This window comes from Marmota flaviventris, chromosome 4 (assembly GCF_047511675.1).
Source record: "Marmota flaviventris isolate mMarFla1 chromosome 4, mMarFla1.hap1, whole genome shotgun sequence".
Lineage (NCBI taxonomy): Eukaryota > Metazoa > Chordata > Mammalia > Rodentia > Sciuridae > Marmota > Marmota flaviventris.
The window spans coordinates 128,898,390-128,922,032 of record NC_092501.1 but is presented as its reverse complement, the minus strand read 5'-3'; the positions used below and the strand labels follow the sequence as shown (position 1 = coordinate 128,922,032).

The following is a 23,643-nucleotide window of genomic DNA, read 5'->3' as shown; positions in this document are numbered from 1 at the left end:
TCGGATTTCTAAACATCACAAAGCCACAGGAATCAAAACTGGGTGGTACTGGCATAAAGGAAGACAAAGGGACCAATGAAACAGAGAGCTCAGAAATAAACTCCCACATATACAGTCAAATGATCTCCAACAAGAGTACAAAGACCATTCAATAGGGAAAGGGCAGGATCTTCAACAAATAGTGTCTTGAAAACTGGATTTCCACAACCAAAAGAATGAAGTTGGACTCTTAAACCACACATAAAATTACTTGAAATGGCTTAAAGATCTAACATGGTAAAAACCAAGACTATAAAACTCCTTAAGGAGAAAACAGTGGAAAACCTGCATGACCCTGAACTTGGCAATGATTTCTTAAAAATGACAGCAAAAGCATACCCAACCAAAGCAAAAAACATACAAATAGGACTTCATCAAATTTACAAATTTTGCACAGTAGAGGACACAAATGACAGAGTGAAAAAGCAACCTTCAGATGGGAGAAAACATTTGCAAACTGTCTTACACAGGCTGCTGTAACAAAATACCACACACTGGATGGCATAAAATATATTTGTCTTTCACAGTTCTCAAGGCTGGCAGATGTGGTTCTCTGTAAGAGTCCTCTTCCTGGTTTCAGATATCTTCTTACTGTATTCTCACATGAGAAACAGAATTAGTACTGGTGTTTCTTCCTCTTCTTATAAGAACATTTACTATATCATAGAGGCTCCACCTTCATGACTTCATCTTAATTATCTCCCAAAGACATATTATACATACAGAGTGTAATTTATTCTGATTAGGATCCCATTCTTGTGGTCGTACCAATGTGAAGTTACACTGGTCACGTATTCATATATGAACAAAGGAAAGTTATGTCTGATTCATTCTACTGTCTTTCTTATTCCATCCCTCCTCCCTTTTCTTTCCTTTTGTCTAATTCAGTGAACTTTTATCCCCCTTTTATTTCGTGTTACCTTCTGCATATCAGAGAGAACATTCGGCCTTTTTTAAAGATTGGCTTATTTCACTCAGCATGATAGTTTCCAGACCTATCCATTTACTAAAGTCATAATGTCATTCTTTTTTTTTTTAATGTCTGAGTAATATTCCATTGTGTATATATACCACATTCTCTTTATTTATTCATCTGTTGAAGGGCACCTAGGTTGGTTCCATAGCTTATCTATTGTGAACTGAGCTGCTATAAACATTGATGTGGCTGCATCACAGTAATATGCTGATTTTAAGTCCTTTTGGTTTATACCGAAGAGTGGGATAATTTGGTCAAATGGTGGTTCCATTCCAAGTTTTCTCCATACTACTTTCCAGAATGGTTGCATCAATTTGCAGTCTCACTAAGAATGTATGAGTGTACCTTCCCCCCGCACATCCTCACCAACATTTATTATTACTTATATTCTTGATAATTGCCACTCTGATGGGAGTGATGTGGAATCTCAGTGTAGTTCTGATTTGCATTTCTCTAATCGGTAGAGACGTTGAACATTTTTTCATATATTTGTTGACTGACTGTATTTCTTCTGTGAAGTTTCTGTTCAATTCCTTTGCCCATTTATTGATTTGGTTATTTTTTTGGTGTTAAATTTTTTGAGTTATTTATATATCTTGAAGATTAATGCTCTATCTGAGGTGCAAGTAGCAAAGATTTTCTTCCATTCTGCAGGCTCTCTCTTCATGTTCTTGATTGGTTCCTTTGCTGTAAAGAAGCTTTTTAGTTTGATCCCATTTATTGACTCTTGATTGCGCTTATGGAATCCTGTTGAAGAAGTAGGTTCCTAAGACAACATGATGGAAAGTTGGGCCTATAGTTTCTTCTAGAGGATGCAGGTGTTTGGTCTAATGCCTAGGTCTTTGATCCATGTTGAGTTTTGTGTAGGGTGAGAGAGACAGGGGTTAAATTTCATTCTGCTACATATGGATTTCCAGTATTCCCAGCACTCTTTGTTGAAGAAGGTATCTTTTCTGTACTCCAGAAATGGCTCTTAAAAAACATGTAATTAATTAAATGTATTATTTCACTTAATTTTCCTCTTTTTTGATTGGGGGGGAAATGCTGCGGATTTAACCCAGGACACCTTATGCATGCAAGGGGAGCACTACCACTGAAGCTATATCCCCAGTCCAAATTTCCACATTTTAATGTGAATTTTTATGAGGTTTTAGACAATTGTTTTTTTTTCTTTTATATTTATAAAATAAATCTATATTCTTTTATAAATTTATTAAAACATAAAAGGGGAATAGGAAGATGAAAGGAAAGAGAGCTATCAATGTATGACTAACATAAAATAGGGGGAAAAAGACAACTTTTAATTATTCAAAAGACTTATATTTAGGGGCTGGGGATGTGGCTCAAGCGGTAGCGCGCTCGCCTGGCATGCGTGCGGCCCGGGTTCGATCCTCAGCACCACATACCAACAAAGATGTTGTGTCCGCCGAGAACTAAAATAAATAAATAAATAAATAAATTAAAAAAAAAAAAAGACTTATATTTAAACCAGCTCCCAATTTTTCTCTCTCTACTATCACTTCTTCATTTCTTTGGACCCTGCAAATATAAAATGAACAATGGTACAAAATTTGGCATAAGAAAAGACTGCAACTAAGACTATTATGTCAAAAAACAATATTCAACTAAGATACAGGCTGCTCTCCAACATTCCTGGAAAATGTCTGAAAAATGTTTTCCATAGAAACATTGTAATAAGTGAAGGTTATGTTTTCAGATCATGTTTAAAAAGCTCAATTTAACTTTTATCTTTCTTAAATCTTTTAAATTGTGAAATTTCACATATACACTAAAATAAACTTAACAGTATAATGTACTCATCACTCAGCTTCAACTGTATCAACTCATGGCCAGTCTAGTTTCATTTATACCACCACTCACTTCTTGTCTTGTATTATTCTGAAACAATTCAGGTCATTCCATAATTTCATTTGCAAATAATTCATTATGTATCTCTGAAAAAGTCTTTTTACACCAGTATAATTCACAATAGCCAAGCTATAGAACTGGCCTAGGTGCCCTTCAACAGATGAACAGATACTGAAAATGTGGTTATCTAAACACAATGCAGTATTACTCAGCCATAAAGAATGAAATTATTGCATTTGCTGGTACATGGATGGAACTGGAGACTATCATGCTGGGTGAAATAAGCCAGACTCAGAAAACCAAAGATTGAATGTTTTCTCTGATATGCAGAAGCTTATCCAAAATAAGGGGAAAAGAGAGAGAAAAGAAAGGGAAAGTAGGGGGTTCCATCAAAACTGAAGAAAAATTGTGGGATGATACGAATGGGAATGAGGAGGAAAGAGAAGCAATGGGACAAGGGAAGAACAGTGGAAAGAATCTATGTACATGAATGAATATACCAGTGAATCAATCTCACTATCATGTATATTCACAAAATACTATAAAAAAAAAAAAAAAGAAAGAACCCAAACCAACGGAAAAAAAAAACACCTAAAAGTAAAAAGAGCAGTGAGGAGAGGAAAGGGGAACAGAGAGAGGGAAGAGGGCAGGACAAAAGAGTAGCACTGGGAACTGATTGAAGCAAATTATAATCCAGGCTTTTATAATTAAGTCAAAATGAATCCTAATGTTATGAATAACTAAAAAGTACCTGACTATTGTTTACTATGTCCTTTTAAACTTTTTTAAATTTAAGTATGGAACATTTAATTATCACTTGAAAATAAAATGTTTTAAAAACCAGAAAATTCTATGTCTTTAAAAGTGACATTAACTAGATCACATATAACTGACAAACCATTTCAAGTTGAAATAACGAGTCAATCAATGAGGGTTATTTAGAGATCATTAATGATATCACATTTTAATATCAAATTTAATTTGACTAGGGAAAAAAATCTCTATTTCTAAGAATAATAAATCTACCAATATAGTGAAGCTAGGTCTTATATATCTTTATTCATAACTGCTGTTAGGATAACTAAAATTTCATTACCAGTCATCATTAATATTATATCTAGGAGCCCATTCTGGGATGTTTCACTCTTTCATTGCCTAATTCAAGAAAATCCACAAAAAATAAGTCATGGCAGGATTTCTATTTTATTATACAAAAATTTAAGCTATGGGAAGGCTGAAATAACACTCATATTTGCCATTTGGGTTCTAAAGACATTTTCCCTTTTCACATATATTCTTCCACCTCTTTTTAAAAATTGCAGTTCAAAGTCGCAGAAATCAGTATACTTCACCCCTAATCACTTTCAGATGTCTCAATAATTAGTATTCAATATCTGTTTAGTTATTTTTTTAAAAGGTTAAATGGACATATGAAACACAAATTTTAGGAGTAGCACTTTTTAAAACAAATTCCATAACTACCAGTATCCCAAGCATCTATGAAATTCCACTGCTGCTCTCAGTTCATAGTTTTAAAATTCTGGCATGTATCAGAATCACCTGCAGACCTTATTAAAACAGAATGCTGGGCCCAACATGTAGAATAGGGCTCTGAAATACAAATTTCTAACTAGTTCCTGCCTAAGCTCATGCTGCCAGTCTCAAGACAATACAGATTTAAGACTCAACTATTTTATTTAAGTAATCATCTATAATAAAGATGTCAAGTTGATAATAACATAAGGTGTAGCTCATTCTTGAAGGCCCCATTCCAGATGTGAATACATTCTTAACCTCAATTAGAAACAAATAAAACTAGATACTATAAGAAAGTATTTGTAAAGTAATCAAGTTTAGTAAGGTTTTTGAAAATACCTTTGGAGATTTCAGCCTAATCAACATACTAAGAAAGTATCCTATACCCTCAAATTTGAAATTGCTATTTTTATAGGTTAAAAAAAAAACATAATGATCTTGGAAAATGCAGTTATGAGATAAACAAATGAAACAAATATACATCGAGTATTTACACACAAGCTTTTTGGTTTAACATCTATTCAATTCATTCTGCCTATTTTGTTACTGGATTGTTTGTTTTCTTGAGTTTTGACAGTTTTATGTATCCTGGATACCAGCCTTTACCTATTAACTGATTTGCAAAGATTTTCCTCTCAGCCTGGCTTGTTTTTGTAGTCTTACAAATGTCTTTTGAAGAGCAGAAGTTAAAATTAGAAAGTTCAATTCACCAATTCATTTTATTGATGGTGCCTTTGACACTGTATCCAGGAAATATTTGCCTAATTCAAAAAAATCCACAGATTCTTTTGTTTTTAAGAAACATCAACATTCCATGTTACATTCTGTTGCATAAAAATTTATAAGATTGTATGTCTTCTTACTGAATTAATCCCTTTAAAATTATGAAAAAAAACAGTAGTACTGGTAATACTGTATTTCAGTCATCAAACTGCTTATCTAACAGTGATTCTAGCTTTCTTTGGTGTAGTGTTAGCATGGTATATCTTTTTCTATAATTTTACCATGTGTCTTTATACCTAAAGTGAATTTCTTACAGATGTCATAGAAGTGGGTCTTGATTCCTTTTTTAATTTTTTTTTTGTATTTGTAAATGGACAGAATGCTTTTGTTTAGTTTTATGTGGTGCTGAGGATCGAACCCAGTGCCTCACACAGGCTAGGCAAGTGCTCTGCCACTGAGCTACAGCCTCAATGGGGTCTTGATTTTTAGAAGTCTAATCTAACAATCTCTACCGTTTAATTGTGTTTTGACTATTTACATGTAATGTGACTGTTAATGTGTCAGGAATTGTGTCTACTACCTTGCTATTTGTTTTCCATTTGTCTCATGTATTCTCTGTTGCCTTCTCCTTATCTCTGTTTTAGATCATTTCTTATTATACCTTGTCTGTCTTATTGACTTATAAGCTAATTCTTTGTTGTTACTTGAGTAGTTGCTTTAGTATTAATAACATGAATTTTATCACAATCTACCTTTAAGTTATACATTTCAGGCATACGTATTCAAACAACAAATCTACAAACTCGCCCCTTTTGTTGCTGTTTTCTCAATTGTTATTGTATATTTTGCTTTTACATGTCACAAACTCCACAATCTGTGCTCATTTTTGCTCAACCATCAATTATCTTTTAAAGAAATCTAAATAATAATAAAAATATCTTATAAGGGGCTGAGGTTGTGGCTCAGTGGTAAAGTGGTCGCTTAACACACATGAGGCACTTGGTTCAAACCTCAGCCCCACATAAAAATGAAATCAAGATATTATGTCCACCTATAACTAAAAAATAAATATTTTTTAAAAATCATATAATTATTCATGTAGTTACCATTATTGATACATTTAGCTCCTTGTACAGGTGTTAGGTTTCCATGTGGTTTCATTTCCCTTCTGCTTGAAGGACTCCAATTAACATGTCTTTTAGAACAGGACTGGAGATAAACCCTTTCAGCTTTTGTATGTTTGAAATCTTTATTTTACCTTTGATTTAAAAAGGCAATTTCAATGGGTAAAGAACACTAGGTTGATAGTTTTTTCTTTTAGTATTTTAAAGCTACTACTCCAATCGTCTTCCACCTTCCATTGTTTCTGATGAGAAATTTGATGTCATTCTTATCTTTACTCTATTTTTTTAAAGATCTGTTTTTTTTTTTTTAAACAACTGATTTGATTATGATGTTCCTTCATGTAGTTTTATTCATCTTTATTTTGTTTACTGTGTTTTCTTGGATAATATTTTTATCTCATATGGAAAAATTCTGATCATTATTTCTTCAAATACTATTTTTAGTTCATTAAAAAAACTCTTTCCTTTTAGGTGATTTCTATTGCTATATTTTCATGTCCACTAACCTTTTCTTCAGCAATGTCTTAACATGCCATTAATTCCATCCAGTATGTCTTATCTCCGACACTATAATTTTAATCTAGGAGTGATCTCTACTTAAAATGTTCAGACTTTCCAATAGTCATAACTGTTTTAATGACCATTAAATTCATCATCTGTGGGACTGTTTTGAGTGTCGAGTTTTCTCCTATTATGATTGGTATTTTCCTGCTTCTTTGCAAACTTAGTAATTTTATTGAATGTCAGACGTGAATTTTACCTTGTGGACTGCTATGTGCTTTTTTATTCCTACAAATAATTTAGAGCTTTGTTCTGAGATGTGGTTCAATGAGGAAACAGTTTGATCATTCTGGGTCTTGTTTATTCAGGCCCAGAGTTGCTTTTAGTCTAGGATTAATTTCTTTCCACCTCTAAAGCAAAAAAATCTTCAGAATACTTTACCAAAGGCTGTGTCAATGTGTGGCTGGTGGGAAGAGGCACTTTTTTTGGCTCTACATGAACTTGGATATGTTCTGTACAATCCTGTTGGTGGCTCTTCCCCTAGATGTATATAAATGTATACATTTACCAATACTTTGCTGAATGCTTAAGAGAAACCCTTCACTGTATCGCTGAAGTTTTTTTTCTTTGCAGCTCTCTCCTCGGTAAACCCTAGTCCCTTGGATTCCTGGGAATACTAGCATTGTTTCTTCAAATCAGGCAGTCTGCCAAGACTTATTGGGTTTCCCTCCCTGTGTTATGCCCTGGTAACTTTCTCCAGGAAGCTAAGGCAATCATAGGGTTTGCCTTGTTTTCCCTCTTCTGTTGCTCAATGCCTATTGTCTCAAGTGCTACTGTTCCCTGTACTTCGTCTAGTTTTTTTGGTTTGGCAGAAAAGTAAATTCAGCTTCTTTTATTCCTTCTTGACAAGGGACCTAAATTTGCTACTCTTAATTTATAATGTATCCAATGGACTGTACAAAGGTGAAAATATTTATCCAAAGCAGGATCCAAATGGTTATGATTTAAAAGTATGATTTTTAAAATTATTATAATTAGTAGCACATATTACTGGATAAATTAATGGGTTTCACTGTGACATTTCCATATATGCATATAACATGTTTTGTTACCATCTACTCCTCTTCCCACTTTACCCTTCCCCTTCCTTTTCCCTAATAGTCCCTCTTCAGGTTACCTTCTGTTTTTCTTTCTATTTTCCACATAGAAAGTGTGATACTTGTCTTTCTGTGTCTAGATAATTTCACTCATTATGACCTATATGAGTTTTTAAAAAAGTATGATCCACAGAGGGAAGGAAGAGGGGAGGGCAAGAGGAAGCACATTTGCGATGTCCATCTACAAATCCTGCTTTTGTGTTATGTATACATACACATACATGCATGTATATATACAAATTATATACATATAATTATAGTATAATTAAAATAGTAATAATAATAGAAGGGAGATCAGCATAGTTGAGTAAGTGATTTGGGGGAGAGAGGATGAAAGGGAAAACGAAGATATTAAATGAGATTGATCAAGTTATTTTATGCGCATGTACAAACATGGCATAATGAATCCCACTATTATGTATAATTATAATGGACCAATAAAAATAAATTTAAAAAAAAGAGTAAAAAATAAATAAAAAATTGATCCACAGTTCACCACTTAAAGTCAGTGTGCTCTAGATATGCCCAGAAACTAAAAGAAAAACCAAAGTTATTTATTTTGGGTTACTTACTAGAAACCTGCAGAATGAGTTCTTATTTCAATGTGTCATCCACAAACATAAATACATATAATTCCAGCATTTATAAAGCCACTAATTCAGGATTATACTAAGACTAAGTGGTATGAAACACAGATGGGATTCCTACAATTTGTGGGGAAAAATACATTTTTATCTGTAGATCTATCATCAATGCTTTCTTTAATTGGTACTAGTTTTTGTGGTGTCTTCAACTTGTCTGACAATGTCAAGCCTGATAGCTTTTTCTTATAAATTACTACAGGGTTTTTAATTATAAATTACTATCTTTTAGTTTCATCATCCTCAAATTCAATTTAGTTTTTGGTGAAAGTTGTGTAACACTATAGTGTACAATGATGCATATCTGCAGTAAATATTTTTTATTTACTACTTTTATCCTTTTAGAAATAGATATCCAATTTTACTTGTACGGTGATATTTCATCAGTCATGTGCTATATATGAATTTATACTATTTAAATAGCTTACAATGTATTTTTGTGATACGTAAAATAATATTTTTACATAGGACAGAGACTATCATAGTTTTATAATAGGCTAAACCATATAAAATTGCCATTTAAGGTCAAAAACTTTAAAATAACTTTACTTCATAAGGTTTAACCTAATACAAGGAAGTATACATAATCATATTCTTATAAGGAAAATACTAGTTTATATAGGTTATTAGCAAATTTATTATAACTAATTTATTGTATTCATATTCAATTCCTTATCCACTGGGAGAGGTACAATGGATAGGAAGGGTAGACCTTACCCCTAAGTCAACAGGATTAATTAATTTTTAATATTACCTAATGCATTAAACATTATATAATTTAATTAGGTATTCACAGGATATAGCCCTTGCTCCATCACTAAGAAATCACACTGTAATAGTTATTAAGATGAAAATCTGGTTCAAACAAATTCCCAAAGAACTGCTAATGGAAAATACATAACAAAGATACTTCTACTCAGGAAACTATGAAAATAAGAGAACAAGAGTTGCTTCAAATCAACCCCAATCCATTAAAAAATTAATGGTGTGCACATAAGACCAACTGATTTTTTTTTTTTAAATGACATCTTAAATCCCATATACAGCTGTAGTGTCTTGTGTCTGGAGCACTTGGATTACCATTAGTGTCAAAGTTAATTATACCTGAGGCAATTCTATTTTCACCTCAAATATTTTATTGCCCTCTCTAGAAGTACTAATTTTATATTAAAGACTGTTCACTTCAGTCTTAAAATTTCAAATTCTTGACTATACCTATGAGAATGACTTTGGACTTATGAGTAAACCAGCAGTTTCTAAATATTTTCTGGCCAGAGTACCCCTTTGATAGTTAAGTTCATGCAACAGGGTTTGAATTCCTATGTAAAATCTGCACTGTTTCCTTTAACAAAACTACAAATAGAGAATTCTACCATAAGAAAATCAAGAAACACTTTATTTTCAATGGGAAGACATGTTTTTAGAACTCAGTCCTTTCTTAGTCAACCAAATTCTTTGTTTAAAACCCTTTGTTTATAAATGCCTGGGTTAAAAAAAATTGTTGCTTCTAAACACAACCATCTTCCCCATTTTATTTATTTATTTATTATTGTTTTGCAGTACTGGTGACCAAACACAGTGGCACTCTATCACACACACCTAAGCCACACACCCATAGCATATAGATAGTGGTAAAAAAGCAAAAATATTTTTTATTTTGAAACAGAGCTTGCTAAATTACCTATGCTGGTCTCATACTTTTGATCCTCCTGCCCCAGACTCTGGAATAGCCAGGATTATAGGTGAGCTTAATTATGGCTGGACTCCATCTTATTTTTAAAACATATTCCTTCTCTTTTCTGTGTCTTCCTCTCAAGCTGTTGACTTCTTCAACCCCAACTTTCTTAAAATTCTAAGTTCTAGGGCTGCAGGTGTACCTCTATGACAGAGCACTTGCCTTGAATGTGCAAAGCCTTGGGTTTGATCAGGAAGGAAGGAAAGAAGGAAGGAAGGAAGGAAGATTTATTTCTGATACTAGCAGGAGGGAAATCAAAATATCCAGGCATATGGAAAACAAATCTATATTGGAAATCACAATTTCTTTTTGGTAGTGCTGGGGATTGAACACAGAACCTTGCACATACTAGGCAAACACTCTACTGAGTTACATCCCTGGTCCCACAATTTTACACATAAAAAAGAAAAATGTAATAATAGAAACTTAGAAAATAAAGTGCAACAACATTGTCTGGGTTGGCAGATACGTTTATAAAGATTATGAATCACTAAGAAATTCTCACTTCTTTAACCTACTTTATCACAGTTTCAGATCTGAAACTCTTATTTCTAAAAGCACTGATGACTTTAGATGCCAACTGGAAAGGATCTACAAATGAAAAGAGGTGCTATTAAAAATTACACAGGGGCTGGGGATGTGGCTCAAGCGGTAACACGCTCACCTGGCATGCGCGGGGTGCTGGGTTCGATCCTCAGCACCACATAAAATAAAATAAAGATGTTGTGTCCACCGAAAACTGAAAAATAAATATTAAAAAAATTCTCTCTCTCTCTTAAAAAAAAATTACACAAAAAGGGCTGGAGTTGTGGCTCAGCGATAGAGCGCTCACCTAGCATGTGTGAGGCCCTGGGTTTAGTCCTCAGAACCACATAAAAATGAATAAGTAAAATAAAGGTATTGTGTCCAACTGCAACTAAAAAATAAACATTTTTTAAAAATTACACAAGAAAATTAGACATAAACCAAGGCCATCCAATTAAAAGGTATGGTCCTAAGCTGGACCAATCAAAATCACCAAAGTCAAATCTTCATCTTTTGTTATCATATTTGTTACAACACAACCTGCTTATACTTTGAAATGCACATATCAACATTACTTTCAACTTTTTGCTGCCTCCAAATTCAAGCTCTTTTTCTATAGCCACCAACTATGGTATGTAACCTTTCAGACTTTTTACTGTGCTGTGTATCAAGTTTTCTGGCAGTAGTTGTTAGATAAATAAAATCACATACTTTGGTCAGTGTCTTATTTTTTTCATATGATATATCTTCATTTTTAAAAATAGTCTTATTGATGTTTTAATTTACTGGTGTGGATGAGCATCTCTTTAAAGTTTTACAGTATATATATGTATTTTCCTATTTCTGTGAATGTACTGATCACATTCTCTCCCATTTTCTACAAGGTTGTCATTTTCATATTGATTTATAGGCAAATCTTATAAACTCTAAATTTATTAATTTTGTCTATTACATGTCAAATATTTCATCCTAGTCTCTTGACTGCATTTTAAACTGTTATCTAAGTTTAATGTCTCACTTGAAAAGGCCATCATCTCAAAATTTTTTAAGATATACTTCTAAAACTTTCACCATTTTGTTTTTGTTTTAAGAGACATTTAGTTCATTTGGAAATTAGTTTTGAGACTGCCATGAAGTGGGTACTTAACTATCTTTACTCCAACCGGATGGCCAATTTTTCCATAACATTTATAGAATAGTGTTTCCAATACTCAACCATTTATCATATATTTCTTCTTATCTGTGGATCTTCTCCTATGATCAACATGCTTATCACTCTTCCAAATTATTATTTTAATAAATGCATTTTACAATAATGTTTTGATCTTCAGTGGATACACTTCCTTTTGTTAGCACTTCTTTTTGAAATTTAGCTTGCCATTCTGGTACATTTCCCCTTTTCAATCTTGAGCCATTGTTTGGAAAATTCCATTTTTAAAAACCCACTGCATTTATAATTAGAACTATATTGACTTTATAGACTAATCTAGTGTAAATTGCCATTTTTATACTATTAAGCAGTCACATTAGGGAACTTAATATTACTCTATCCATTCAGACCTTCTTGCTTCTTCATATAGTTACTATGCATTCCTTAAGTATTCTGTAATTTAGGATGCTTTTTCTTAATATATTTCATAATTTGTTACTACTGGTATATGAGATACTGATGTTTACTTTATGGCTAGTCACTTAACTAAAACATTTTTTAAATTTAATAATTTTTAGCTGATTGTCTTGTATTATCTAAGTTAGCAGTCATACCAACTATAAATAATAATGGTGGCACATTTCTCTCCCATTTTATAAAGGTTAATTATTTTTCAGGTTTATTAATGTACTAGCTAAGATTTCTGGACCAATGTTATATTCCTATCTTTCAACAGAAGTGCTTCTAATATTTCACTATTAGAGTCCATATAGATTTCTGGTACATAATTTTGTAAGGTTATTTCTTTAAGAGTTATTAGAACTGACAGTTTAATTTTAAAAATGATATTTTTAGCACCAAAGAGAAATTATAGTTTCCCCTTAAATCTATTAACATAGTAAATTACACTAATGTTTCCTGATACAGAATCATCATTACACTCCTAGAGTCAATATATTAGAATCTATATGATTTACCAATCACAAGTCCAGGCTCTGGAATCAGAATGCCTGGGTTCAAATTCCAGATTGTTCACCAACTAGTAGTATGATCTTTGGCATGTTATTTAATGTGCTTCAGTTTTCTCATGTTTAAAATGGTGATAATAGTATCTACTTCAGTTGCATTGGTATATAGCATTTCAAGAGTCAGCAAACTAAGGCCTGTGGGTCAAATCTGGTTTGCTGCCTATTTCTGTAAATAAAGCTTAATTAGAATACATTCACACCAGGGTTGGGGCTGTAGCTCAGTGGTAGAGCGCTTGCCTTGCACATGTGAGGCACCAGGTTTGATCCTCAGCACCACATAAAAATAAATAAAATAATCTACAGCTAACAACACACAACAACAACAACAAAAGAATACAGTCACACTCATTGTTTGTAATTATCTATGGCTGTTTTTGTGCTCCTGTAGCTCATCTAAGTACATATGAGAGCCCATATTGCCTACAATGCCTGAAATATTACTATTTGCTCTTTAAGAACTGCCAACCCCAGCAGTAATATTCAAATCCAAGTAGTTCATGTTCTAATAGCTGAGTCAGACAAGTTAAAAAAAAATATAGATAGATAGATATAGATATACACACACACTACATAATGATACACAATTATGATATTCTGTTATAATATGTGCAAACACACAGCATTCAGTATTAAAGGTAGCATTCACACATGGAAAAAGAAGACAAGAGAAATTTTCTATTTATTTTTTAATTATTTAAAAGTATGTATTTATTTACATGTCTTTTTCTCTTATCCTAATCTGTGAATTTCTAAAGAGAAGGGAGTAAGACATTCATTTTTGTGGCATTCATATTCTAAGTATCTGGACATTTAAAGTTTTCAATAAATAACAGACAAATGATGAAAATAGGATACCCGGATAATAATGATTAGGTTTGCCTGCTTAAGTTCTAGATATAAATAGCCTATGGCAATCACTGTATTTGCCTTTTTAACTGGGTTCTCTCTTAATCCTTGTAACAATGTATTCTAAGAAATAGGTACTATAATTACTCCACTGTAAAATGAAAAAATAAAGGCTCAAAGAGGTAAAGTATCATGTTTATATGCAGCCACGAAGAAGCCTATGTCTTTGCCTACAGCAAAAATGTAGTTCTTTATACTACATTATGAAGCTGGGAAGTCATGGAGAATGGTGATATAGTCATAGCATATTAAAAGAGGATGAACTCTCAAGAAGACAAGAGAGATTTTAATTGATGCAGCAGAAACAGTGATATTATTTTAATTTCTAAAATTTAGAAATGATTTGAATAAATTTATGTTTCTGAAACATTTGGAAGCACACTAAAAGATGGGTTGAAGGAAAAGAAAATTGCCCATGTTTTAACCAAAAACTACTCTACTACACGCAGGCCAATTTTTGCAAGGTTTAAGTAATAAACAAAAAATAAATGTCAGTATACAATAGTACTTTTAAAGAATACTGATCTATAGTAGTAGAAATAGCTGGTTTTAAGAGTTACTAAAGAAACAAAAGGTATGTACGTCAAACTATTACACTGAAATGTAAAAAAAAAAAATGTATAATTGCTAATGAAAATGTTTTGTGGGAAAAAAATTAAATTTTATGAACAAAGACATAATTGAGAATGGCTCAACCATTCAATCCAAACAATCCAGAAAGTTTAATCATAAATTATAAATTTTCACTTTTCTTTTTTAGGCAAATCTTAAAGAAAAACTTATGATGAGGAAAATGAAATGACTACAAGCTAGATCTTAAACAAAGAGTTGTATATGATGTTTTGTAAAGCAAATTCTATAATATACAAGTTGAATATCCCTTTCCCAAAACGCTTGGGACCATAAGTGTTTCAATTTCAGATTTTGGAATATCTGCATATACTATTTAATGAGGTATTTAATGAGGATGAGACACACCTCTAAACACAAAATTCATTTATGTTTCAAATACACCTTATATACCTAGCCTGAAAGTGATTTTATACAATATTTTTAGTGCTCCTGCATTTTAACTACACCCATCACATGAAGTCAGGTGTGGAATTTTCCACTTGTGGCATTATCATGGAACTCTTATGAGACATTTTGTGTTTTTAGATTAGGGATGCTCAACCTGTAATAACTTTTAAAGTTATTCTTAAAGTATTTTCAAATACTTTAAAGATATTTTTTAAAAGTGAAGTCTTAACTATGCTTTCAAATGTACTTACGAAACATCTGTTTGGAACCTCCAGTAGGAAGATTTTTCCCTTCCAAATTCTGTGGCTGCCAGTTTACTAAAGATGACTATATACATAAATCAATTAAAGTAACCCCTCACTGGGGAAATAGACAGTGAAGGAATAATGTAACTTTTAAAAACCATTCTGTTCAAATATGTATTAAAATGTGGATTCTCAAGAAGGAAAACAAAACAACTCTTTTCAACATTTCTGATAGAGGCTGATTAATACATATAATCTATCAAATTTAAATAACTTTTATGTCAAGGTTTATTACAAAGTATATATACTTTTGAATTTTTAGAAAATAGCATATAAAAGATTTCAAGAAGCTGAGGGAGGAAGAGAAATAAGTCAAATCAGAATTACAATCATATTTGTAAAATCAGAGTACCTCTATGTACCTGGCATGTTTGTGTAGGATTTTAAAAATTATCAACCATAGGCCCTAAAATCCAATGAAATCTCAACAAGTGGATTTTAAAAAAGAAAACCATAAGGAATTCACTTTTTGCAGTTTTAACCTCACTTTGTAAAGAACAGCTGAGGTTATATGGAACAGAAGATCAGTATTTCTTTGCAAAAAGGAACAGAGGCACATAGGATATATATACAATACTGAAAGATTAACAAGAATGTTTTTATATGTATTCTCTTTGCCAAGAAAGCAGTTAAAACTTTAAACTAAATGTTTACTGGAAACATAGTAGGTTTACAGAACTTAGGAGGATAAAACTGAGACTTAAGATTTCTAACCTTATTTAAAAAAAAAAAAAAGGCTGCATTTTTGTCCAATCCAGTAGTATTAATGTACAGTATTTTAATGTTTTTATAGTTTATATCATTTCTTTGGGTCCTCACAGTATTTGTAAGGAAAACAAGATAGTTTTAATTTTCTCTATTTTAAGAATTGAAAATGAAGATTAAAAAATCTAACCTGAAACCAATTCGCTAATGTATGGTGAAGATGGAACTAAGATTTAGATTTGAGTCATCATCCAAGGCATTTTATCTTCTACTTAGGAAATGAAAACAGCAGGAATGGGGAAGCTGTTTCAAGAGTTGACAAAAGTTGGGGTGGAAGGGAGTACATTATTAATTTCTTCTTAAAACAAAGTCAAATTTTTATTAGGTACCAATTTATGAAGGCTGAAACTTATTTCAAAGGGTTTGTATAGCCTTAAAACTCAAGATATTCACAAAGAATGGAAAAATGATACTTATATACAAAAATTAACTTAAGTCTTTCAGTTTCATCTGGTTTTAATGTTTTTAACAGGAAAATAAAACACCACTATTCTATCCAAGTAGCCCCCGCCTAAAACCATTTTTTTTCCAGCACCTAATATCAACCCTGATATACAGAACCTATTTACTAATGCTGCTGAATGAAAGAATGCTTTTATGCCATATTCTTGATCTCCTGATACAATATAGAGAAACCTAAGCCAATTGATTCATGAAGCTATAACCTGAGGCACCACTACTAACCTGGTAATGGGATAGGAAACATAGGAGGTTGAGAGAACAGCGCTGCCTTAGAAATACACTCTACACATTTTGAAATTTCAAAGAGATGTTTCATGTAAATGAATTTTCAAATAACCAATACTTATCCTTTAAATCACCATAGCTATCTTAAAATAATTTTAATGGAAACATTTTTAAAAGGGGCTAGGTCTTCTTTCTTTGCCTTAATCTGTATATAATACAATATAACTTTTCTTCATGATTCAAGCTTATCAAAGTAAATATCAATTATTACACGGTCCCACATAGTGACTCTTCTTGGAGTTAAAACAGGATTTCCAACTGTTTGTTCTTAGTAATTACTAAGTCATCCTAGACTACTTATAAAAATTAGATTCCCTACTGCCTGGTTCCTCTATTATCATTTACAGGCCACCAGTACACTTATAGTCCACCAGTACTCTAGCCAAGGTTTCTGAAATACTAGTTTTAAAAAATGTAAAACCATCACAGTCATTTGATATACTTAACCTTATACAAATTCTATGAAATCACTGCGTAGCTATTTTCACTGCTGTAAGGCCTGGCTCAAAGGCTTTTTTCTTTTTTCACTTCCCAGTTCTGAGACCTATTTTAGGCCCTTGCCAGAAGTTTGGCCACAAATTAACAATTACAGTACTATTTATTTTAGCATTATTTTCTTTACTTTTAGTATACCATAAAGAAAAATATATAAATGATAGTTATGAAACACACCAAACAACCATGTAGACAAAACAAGATACTTCACAGTATGTGCTATATGGATAATAACCTAGCCAATTATTAGCTAGCAGTCGGCAAACCAGGTCCAATAGCCAAATCCAGCTCACAGATATGTGGCCCCTGAGTTAAGCAAGCAAACAAACAAGAATATTCCACAGAGACTATAAAGGTCTTTTAGGGCTTTAATCATCTAGTACTCTACAAAAAGTCTGCTAACCTTTAACCTAAGCTATATAAACAAACACATATAAGCTACCCACTATACAATGAAGCCTTAACTATTAATGTGCCAAGCAGGATGCATAATTCTGTTTTTTTTGTTTTTTTGGTACCAGGGACTGAACTCAGCGCCACATCCCCAGCCCTTTTTGTATTTATTTAGAGACAGGGTCTGAGTTGCTTAGCACCTTGCCATTGCTGAGGCTGGATTTGAACTCACGATCCTCCTGTCTCAGCCTCCTGAACTGCTGGGATTACAGGCATGTGCCACTGCTCCCAGTGCATAATTCTTTCTTTGATGGGTTCCTAATGATACAGCCAACTGTCTTGCCAGTCCTTCCTACTTTCTAACCACAGCTTGGGGCTTAGTTTAAATCTCTACCTAACCTTTCTTTTTCCTAATACTTTTTCTTAGATGTTCTCAAGCTGGTCTCCTTACTACTACTTCCAACTTTGTCAATCTCTTTTGAAATGACATTTCCTTTGATATATAAATCCTTCCTAAGTTTCAAGTTTGACTTCCTCCAAATGCCAGGATTGTTCTAGCTCTCACTGTGCTTTAAATTACAATTGGTATCACACACTTAAATAGTACTATTGTATAGCTTTTGCTAATAATCTCTTGTGTAAGTCTAGTATCCCCAATTCGTTTGTAATTACTTGAAGGCACATATTACACTGCTTTTGCATTTGATAATATTTCATTATCCTCTGGGCATATACCACCTCCCAAGTGTACTCCTCTATCTTGGAGAAAAAATAGTCTGAGGACTTGTAATGGGTGATAAGTAATGCAAAACATCAAAAGATGACATCTATATGGAACCTGATGGCAGACCAGAGACTACACTGTGAACTTAGAAAGTAAATATTAAAGACAAGCAAAACCATATTAGCAGAAAGATAGAAGATTAAGAATTAATACATAAAAAGAGACCACTGAAAAATATTCTGAAATAAAGACCAAAGTATTAAGAATATTATAAAAACTCACAAATACATGTAAAAGAACAAAATTTGCCTTTCAACACTAATGGTCACTAATTTTTTTAACAAGTTGTGCTCAATGGAATAGACATACAAAGTATTCTAAATCTTTGGACTTACAATACTGTGTATTTATTTGAAGTCTATTAGAGATTGCTGAAAAGAAAAACAAAAACAAACAAATGAAAACCCCACTAATCACTTATCTATTACCTGGATAATAAATTTGGAAATCATGTGCATATCCTTCATCTCTAAGATACAATCTAGATGCATCTGCATGGAAAAAATGCACCCAGAATGTTTTATTTTTTAAAAAAGCCTGTTTTGGTTACATCAAATTATAGTAGATGCATTGCAAAACTACATCACCAATATTTTAAAAATATAGGCAAAATATCACATGCACAAGCCTTGGATATATAGACATTTTAAAAGCCCCCAAAATTTAAAATAAACAATATTATTACCTGTGCATCTAAACTAAATTATAAATTAAATGTCCTTTGCCTAAGTAACTAACAAAAAATCATTAAGCTTATTAATTATGCATTCCCCCCCCCTTCCCCCCGGTTTTTACAGAATCTCTCAACCCTTCACCTGCCTGGCCAGGAAAGAGGAAGAAATTTTTTCTTAATCAATAATAAAATACGCTTAATATTATATGGTAGAAAATTTAACAAGTAAAAGAGATCGTTAAATACATAGTAAAATAAATCAGCTCTCAATCACATGAAGAGAAAAAGTGACGACACAAATGGCATCAAAAAAATCTGGGGTTTTTTTCCTAATGCATATCATTAATTTTGGAAGAAGCAAACCACCCTTATAATTATGCTTGACTGAGTTGAGTGTTAACCAGGAGCTTATGATTTTTCCTGAACATTCCATGATTTGGAGGATTCAGACAAAAGGAAAAAAAGGGGAGTTAATACAGAAGCATACAAGTGGCTAACGGTAGCCAGTCTGGGATAAAAATTTTCCACTTGACCTACACATAGAAAACTGGGAAGAAAACAGTAAAATTTAATGTAACAGTGCTGAAAATTTTAACAAGATTGTTTTCTTGTCAAGTCATCATCCCTCCCTTCTTCCCACAATGGATGTTATTAGTGATAGTAAGAATTACCAATGGGTTAAAATGCTAAAAATAAAATTTTAGGTTATATTTTATAAAAATGTGTTAAAAATATTTACCATTGCTTTCTGGTAGGCCCATTATCTGTCTCAGTGGGCACTTTAACTCATTACTTGAGAAAAAATAATTCAAAAAAGAAAATATTAAGGCAGCAAGGGACTCATTTCTCTTTAACATTTTAAGGTAGTTTAAACAAAACTGACTAGATGGCAAAAATTACAGATTTAGCAAATACACAAAAAACTAAATATTTATCCAAACACAAGATCAGAGCCACAAAACTCAATTTGTTTCTGCCTAACATATGGCTCCAACTCCTGAGTGGCATATGTTTAGTACTTGTGCTGGTAAAAGCATATGATAAAATACTACAGAAAGAGTTCATTCTTATAATACACACACACACACTTTGGTTTCAAGAACTAAAAATACAGACCACAATAAGAAGCAAAATTATGAGGCTCAGTTTTAAAAGTCCACGGTGAACACATAATCAGAATAGCGCTGTTAAAAAGAAAACGAAAACCTTCCCAGTCTGTTAATCTTAATAGATGGTCAGCCACAAAGGTGTCCAAAGGAATTTACATAAAATCTCAAAAGAATATCTCTAATTCTCGATCCCTAGCACATCCAGCAATCGTCACACCCCCAACCCCAAATATCTCAAGGCTGTTTTAAAGCTAACAGTTTAATAAAAGGATTAACAACCACACTTATTAATAACATCCACCGTTCTGCTTGCAATTTGACGTCGAAATTATTTGTTCATCTTTCTTTACCTAACGCAAAGCCGTGTCAAAAGTTCAAAGATCCAGGCTGTTGAACAGAGCGAGGACTGCAGCCTCCGGTCCACCTCCCGACTGAACAGGTGGTTAACTCACCTGGGGAGAGGAGCCGCCAGGTACAGGCAGCAGCCAAACGGGATCAAACAAGGGCGGGTTTTCGAGGTTTTAACCCCCAGGGGAGCGGGGGGAAAGCTCTTCAGAAAAGCGTTTAAGTTCGGCGGCTGTTGGGCAGCCAAAGCCGCAGGCGCTGCGGGCGCAGAGTGATCCCTTCCCGAGGGCTGCGCGCCCGCCCCCTGTCCTCCGGAGCTGCAAAGCTCGCCGCGGGCCGCCGGAGAGTGGGCGGGGGACGGAGGGGAGGGCGGCCGCGCCCCCGCGAGCGCGTCCGGGCGAGATTCGGCTCCAGCAGGTGCGGGGCAAGTCGATGGGTCCCGAGCCCCGCCCGCTCCCCTCTGCGCAGCGCGCGCCCGGGATGGGGTGGGGCGGCCGGGCCCCTCGACGGGCCGAGCCCCGCCGGCGCCCCGGCCCTCAGCCGCAGCCTAACGGTTTCCGCGGCGCCAGCTCCGGGGCGGGACAGGCAGGTTAGGGTCGGGGTCGCCCGCCTTTGCGGAGGGAGTGCCCGCGCTCTCACCTCCGAGTCGCACCGCTCTGAGGCGGAGGAAGGCGGCTCCCCTGGCGCCTCTTCTTCGGGTTCCTGATCGTTCTCTCTGCCTCAGTGGCAGAGCTAGCTCTCTGGGGCCGCCGCGGCCGCTAGCGCGCTGACTGTTGAGGTTGTTTTCCGATAGTGACGGTGCCGCCTCAGCCCCGCTCTTCGCTCCCTCTCCGCGTAGCTCCCGCTTTCTGTTTCACCCGAGGGACCACGAACGCCGCCGCCGCCATGCTTACTACGGAGCCGGGAGGAGGAGTCGGCGTCGGTGTGCTCAGTGCGGCTGCGCGAGCTCCGCCGACGGCGCCCCCGGCCGGCCGGGACCCCGAGCCCCAGCCCGCGTCCGCGTCTGGAGCACTCCCCCAGTGCGAATCCCCACAGGGGCCCCCGGCGTGTGGCGTCCGAGCGCCCGCGCGCGGCTGCCCGAGCGCCGCCGCCTTCCCGGCCCCGGGCTCTCCCGAGGCCCGGCTGCGCCTGGCTGGTGGTAGCCTCCGCCGCGGCCGGGCTCGAGCCCCACTCAGGAAACGTGGAGTTAATTGACGTTCCCAGGGTCACACACTCAAGTCGCAGTACACATTTTTAAAAGCTCCCTGAGACGCACCGTGTCGGCTCCTTTCCGAAAACGCCAGAACTTAACGCTAGCAGGTGCTTTTAGAGACACTCCCCCAAGGACTAGGAAGCCAACCGAAGTGGGCTCGGAGGTTCCCAGTCCCGAACATCTAGAGCCTGGGATCTCGAGAGCGGCCCCCCCCTCCCAAATATTTACAGATTTACTTCAGTTGACAATAAAGGGGTTGGTTTCTTGGTCTCTTAGCCAGCCAAATCTCATGGAAACCCATTACCTTAATTTTTACCACCGCACGAAGACAAGTGAACGCGGCAGCGATTTCCTTAAACCTCAAGCAATGGGGGGCGCTGCAATAATGCCTAAGGGCCGGCTGGCGGTGCTTACTTCTGCAGTTTCCACCGGAAGGCTGGGGAGGGGGCAGCCTTTGGGACCGGGAGTCCTACCCCAGGCACCCTCCTTTCAGAAGTGGCGACGGATGAAACCAAGCTCCACGACTGGCTTTATTTAAATTTATTAATTGTGCCTCCATTGAAAATGTCAATCTTAAAAAAAAAAAAAAACACAAAACATTTTACAGAAATCTGTTAAAAATGTAAGTATTCACTGCATCCTTAACGCATGCCGTGGTTAATGAAATCCTTTGTTGGAGACTGATGATCATCCTGTGTGAAATCCTGGCCATACGCTAACATCCGGGGCTGGGGGGATTGCAGAGGGATAAAGAATCCCTACTTCATTGCTTCCCGCCCCCCCCCCCCCTTTGAAACGTTCTCATCACCTTTTCTAATATCTGTCACTTCTTCTCATTTCCTCATCTCCCTATTTATCCACTTTGATCCATCCTCTCATTCTTTGTACTTGACTGTTTATTTTTTACTCTTTTTCTTCTTTCTCTGCTGCTTTTCTCTATGGCTCCGGGTGATGATTGATTGGGTATTTATATCTACAGCCAGCTAATGAGAGGTTTCTTTTCTTCCCATCAGTAAATAACCGAGTGACTCTGTATCAAATATGGTATCTTGAGATATTTTCATTGCTGTTCATTATCAAAAGTTCTTTCCCTGACAGAGATGTTTCATTTTCTTAACTTCTAGATTTGGCCCTCTTCCAGATAAAATTGCTGGAAAGCTGATCATGGAATAACTGAAGTATAACTGTCTGTTTTAAAATATAAGGATGTAGTAGAGTGTGGGTGAGTTGGGTAGCTTCTCCATATAGCTGTCTAGCTTTGTTTGATCTGAAGCTTAGCTAGTGGTTTCCAAACTTAAGCTAGTAATTTCCAAAGCTTTTTAAAAATGCAGAATTGTACAATTCACCCCTCAAGATTCTGACTACTTGGTTGAGCACAGCGTTCAAAAAATGACATTAGAAATACCAATATTTGGGGGCTGGGGTTGTGGCTTAGTGGTAGAGCACTTGTCTAGCATGTGTGAGGGACTGGGTTCAATTCTCGGCACCACATTAAAAAAAAAAAGGTCCATCGAAAACTAAAAAATTAAAATAAATACTAATATTTTAAAAATTATGTTTTGAGCATACCTACATGATAGGCAGAGCAAGAAAGAACAACTATATTGAAGGAGACTAAAGGCATATAATTAAAAAATACCATTGAAGTTGACCTAGAGATTGTGGTATGATATACAGTGCTGTAAGGTGGAGCAGCAAGCCAAGTGAACATGGGAATTTATCTTTTGTAGAAAGAATGAAACACACACTGATGTATTACCCCAGCCTGGGCCCCAGATGAGTTCTTTGAGAACACAAGGAGGGACAAGGATTTATGTTGACTTACGACAAGTTGCTTCTCATCTCAGTACTTCATCCTCCTTATTTCAGCCCTCATCTTTCTTGAACTCTCAACAATACTCAATA

General features: G+C 35.2%; 1 protein-coding gene across 4 annotated transcripts in view; it reads right to left on the bottom strand.

Moving 5' to 3' along the window:
- Nucleotides 1-22,095, bottom strand: part of Fndc3a (fibronectin type III domain containing 3A) — a 156,493-nt gene extending 134,398 nt beyond the window's left edge. For 2 of the 4 annotated variants that reach the window (XM_027928881.2, XM_071611508.1), the window contains exon 1: nucleotides 21,186-21,436. The gene's annotated coding sequence lies outside the window, so the exon portion shown is untranslated. Of the gene's footprint in view, nucleotides 1-20,653; nucleotides 20,671-21,185; nucleotides 21,437-22,042 lie in introns of those variants that run through there. The other 2 variants (XM_071611506.1, XM_071611507.1) reach the window with 2 other exon arrangements.
- Between the last annotated feature and the right edge of the window lie 1,548 nt (nucleotides 22,096-23,643).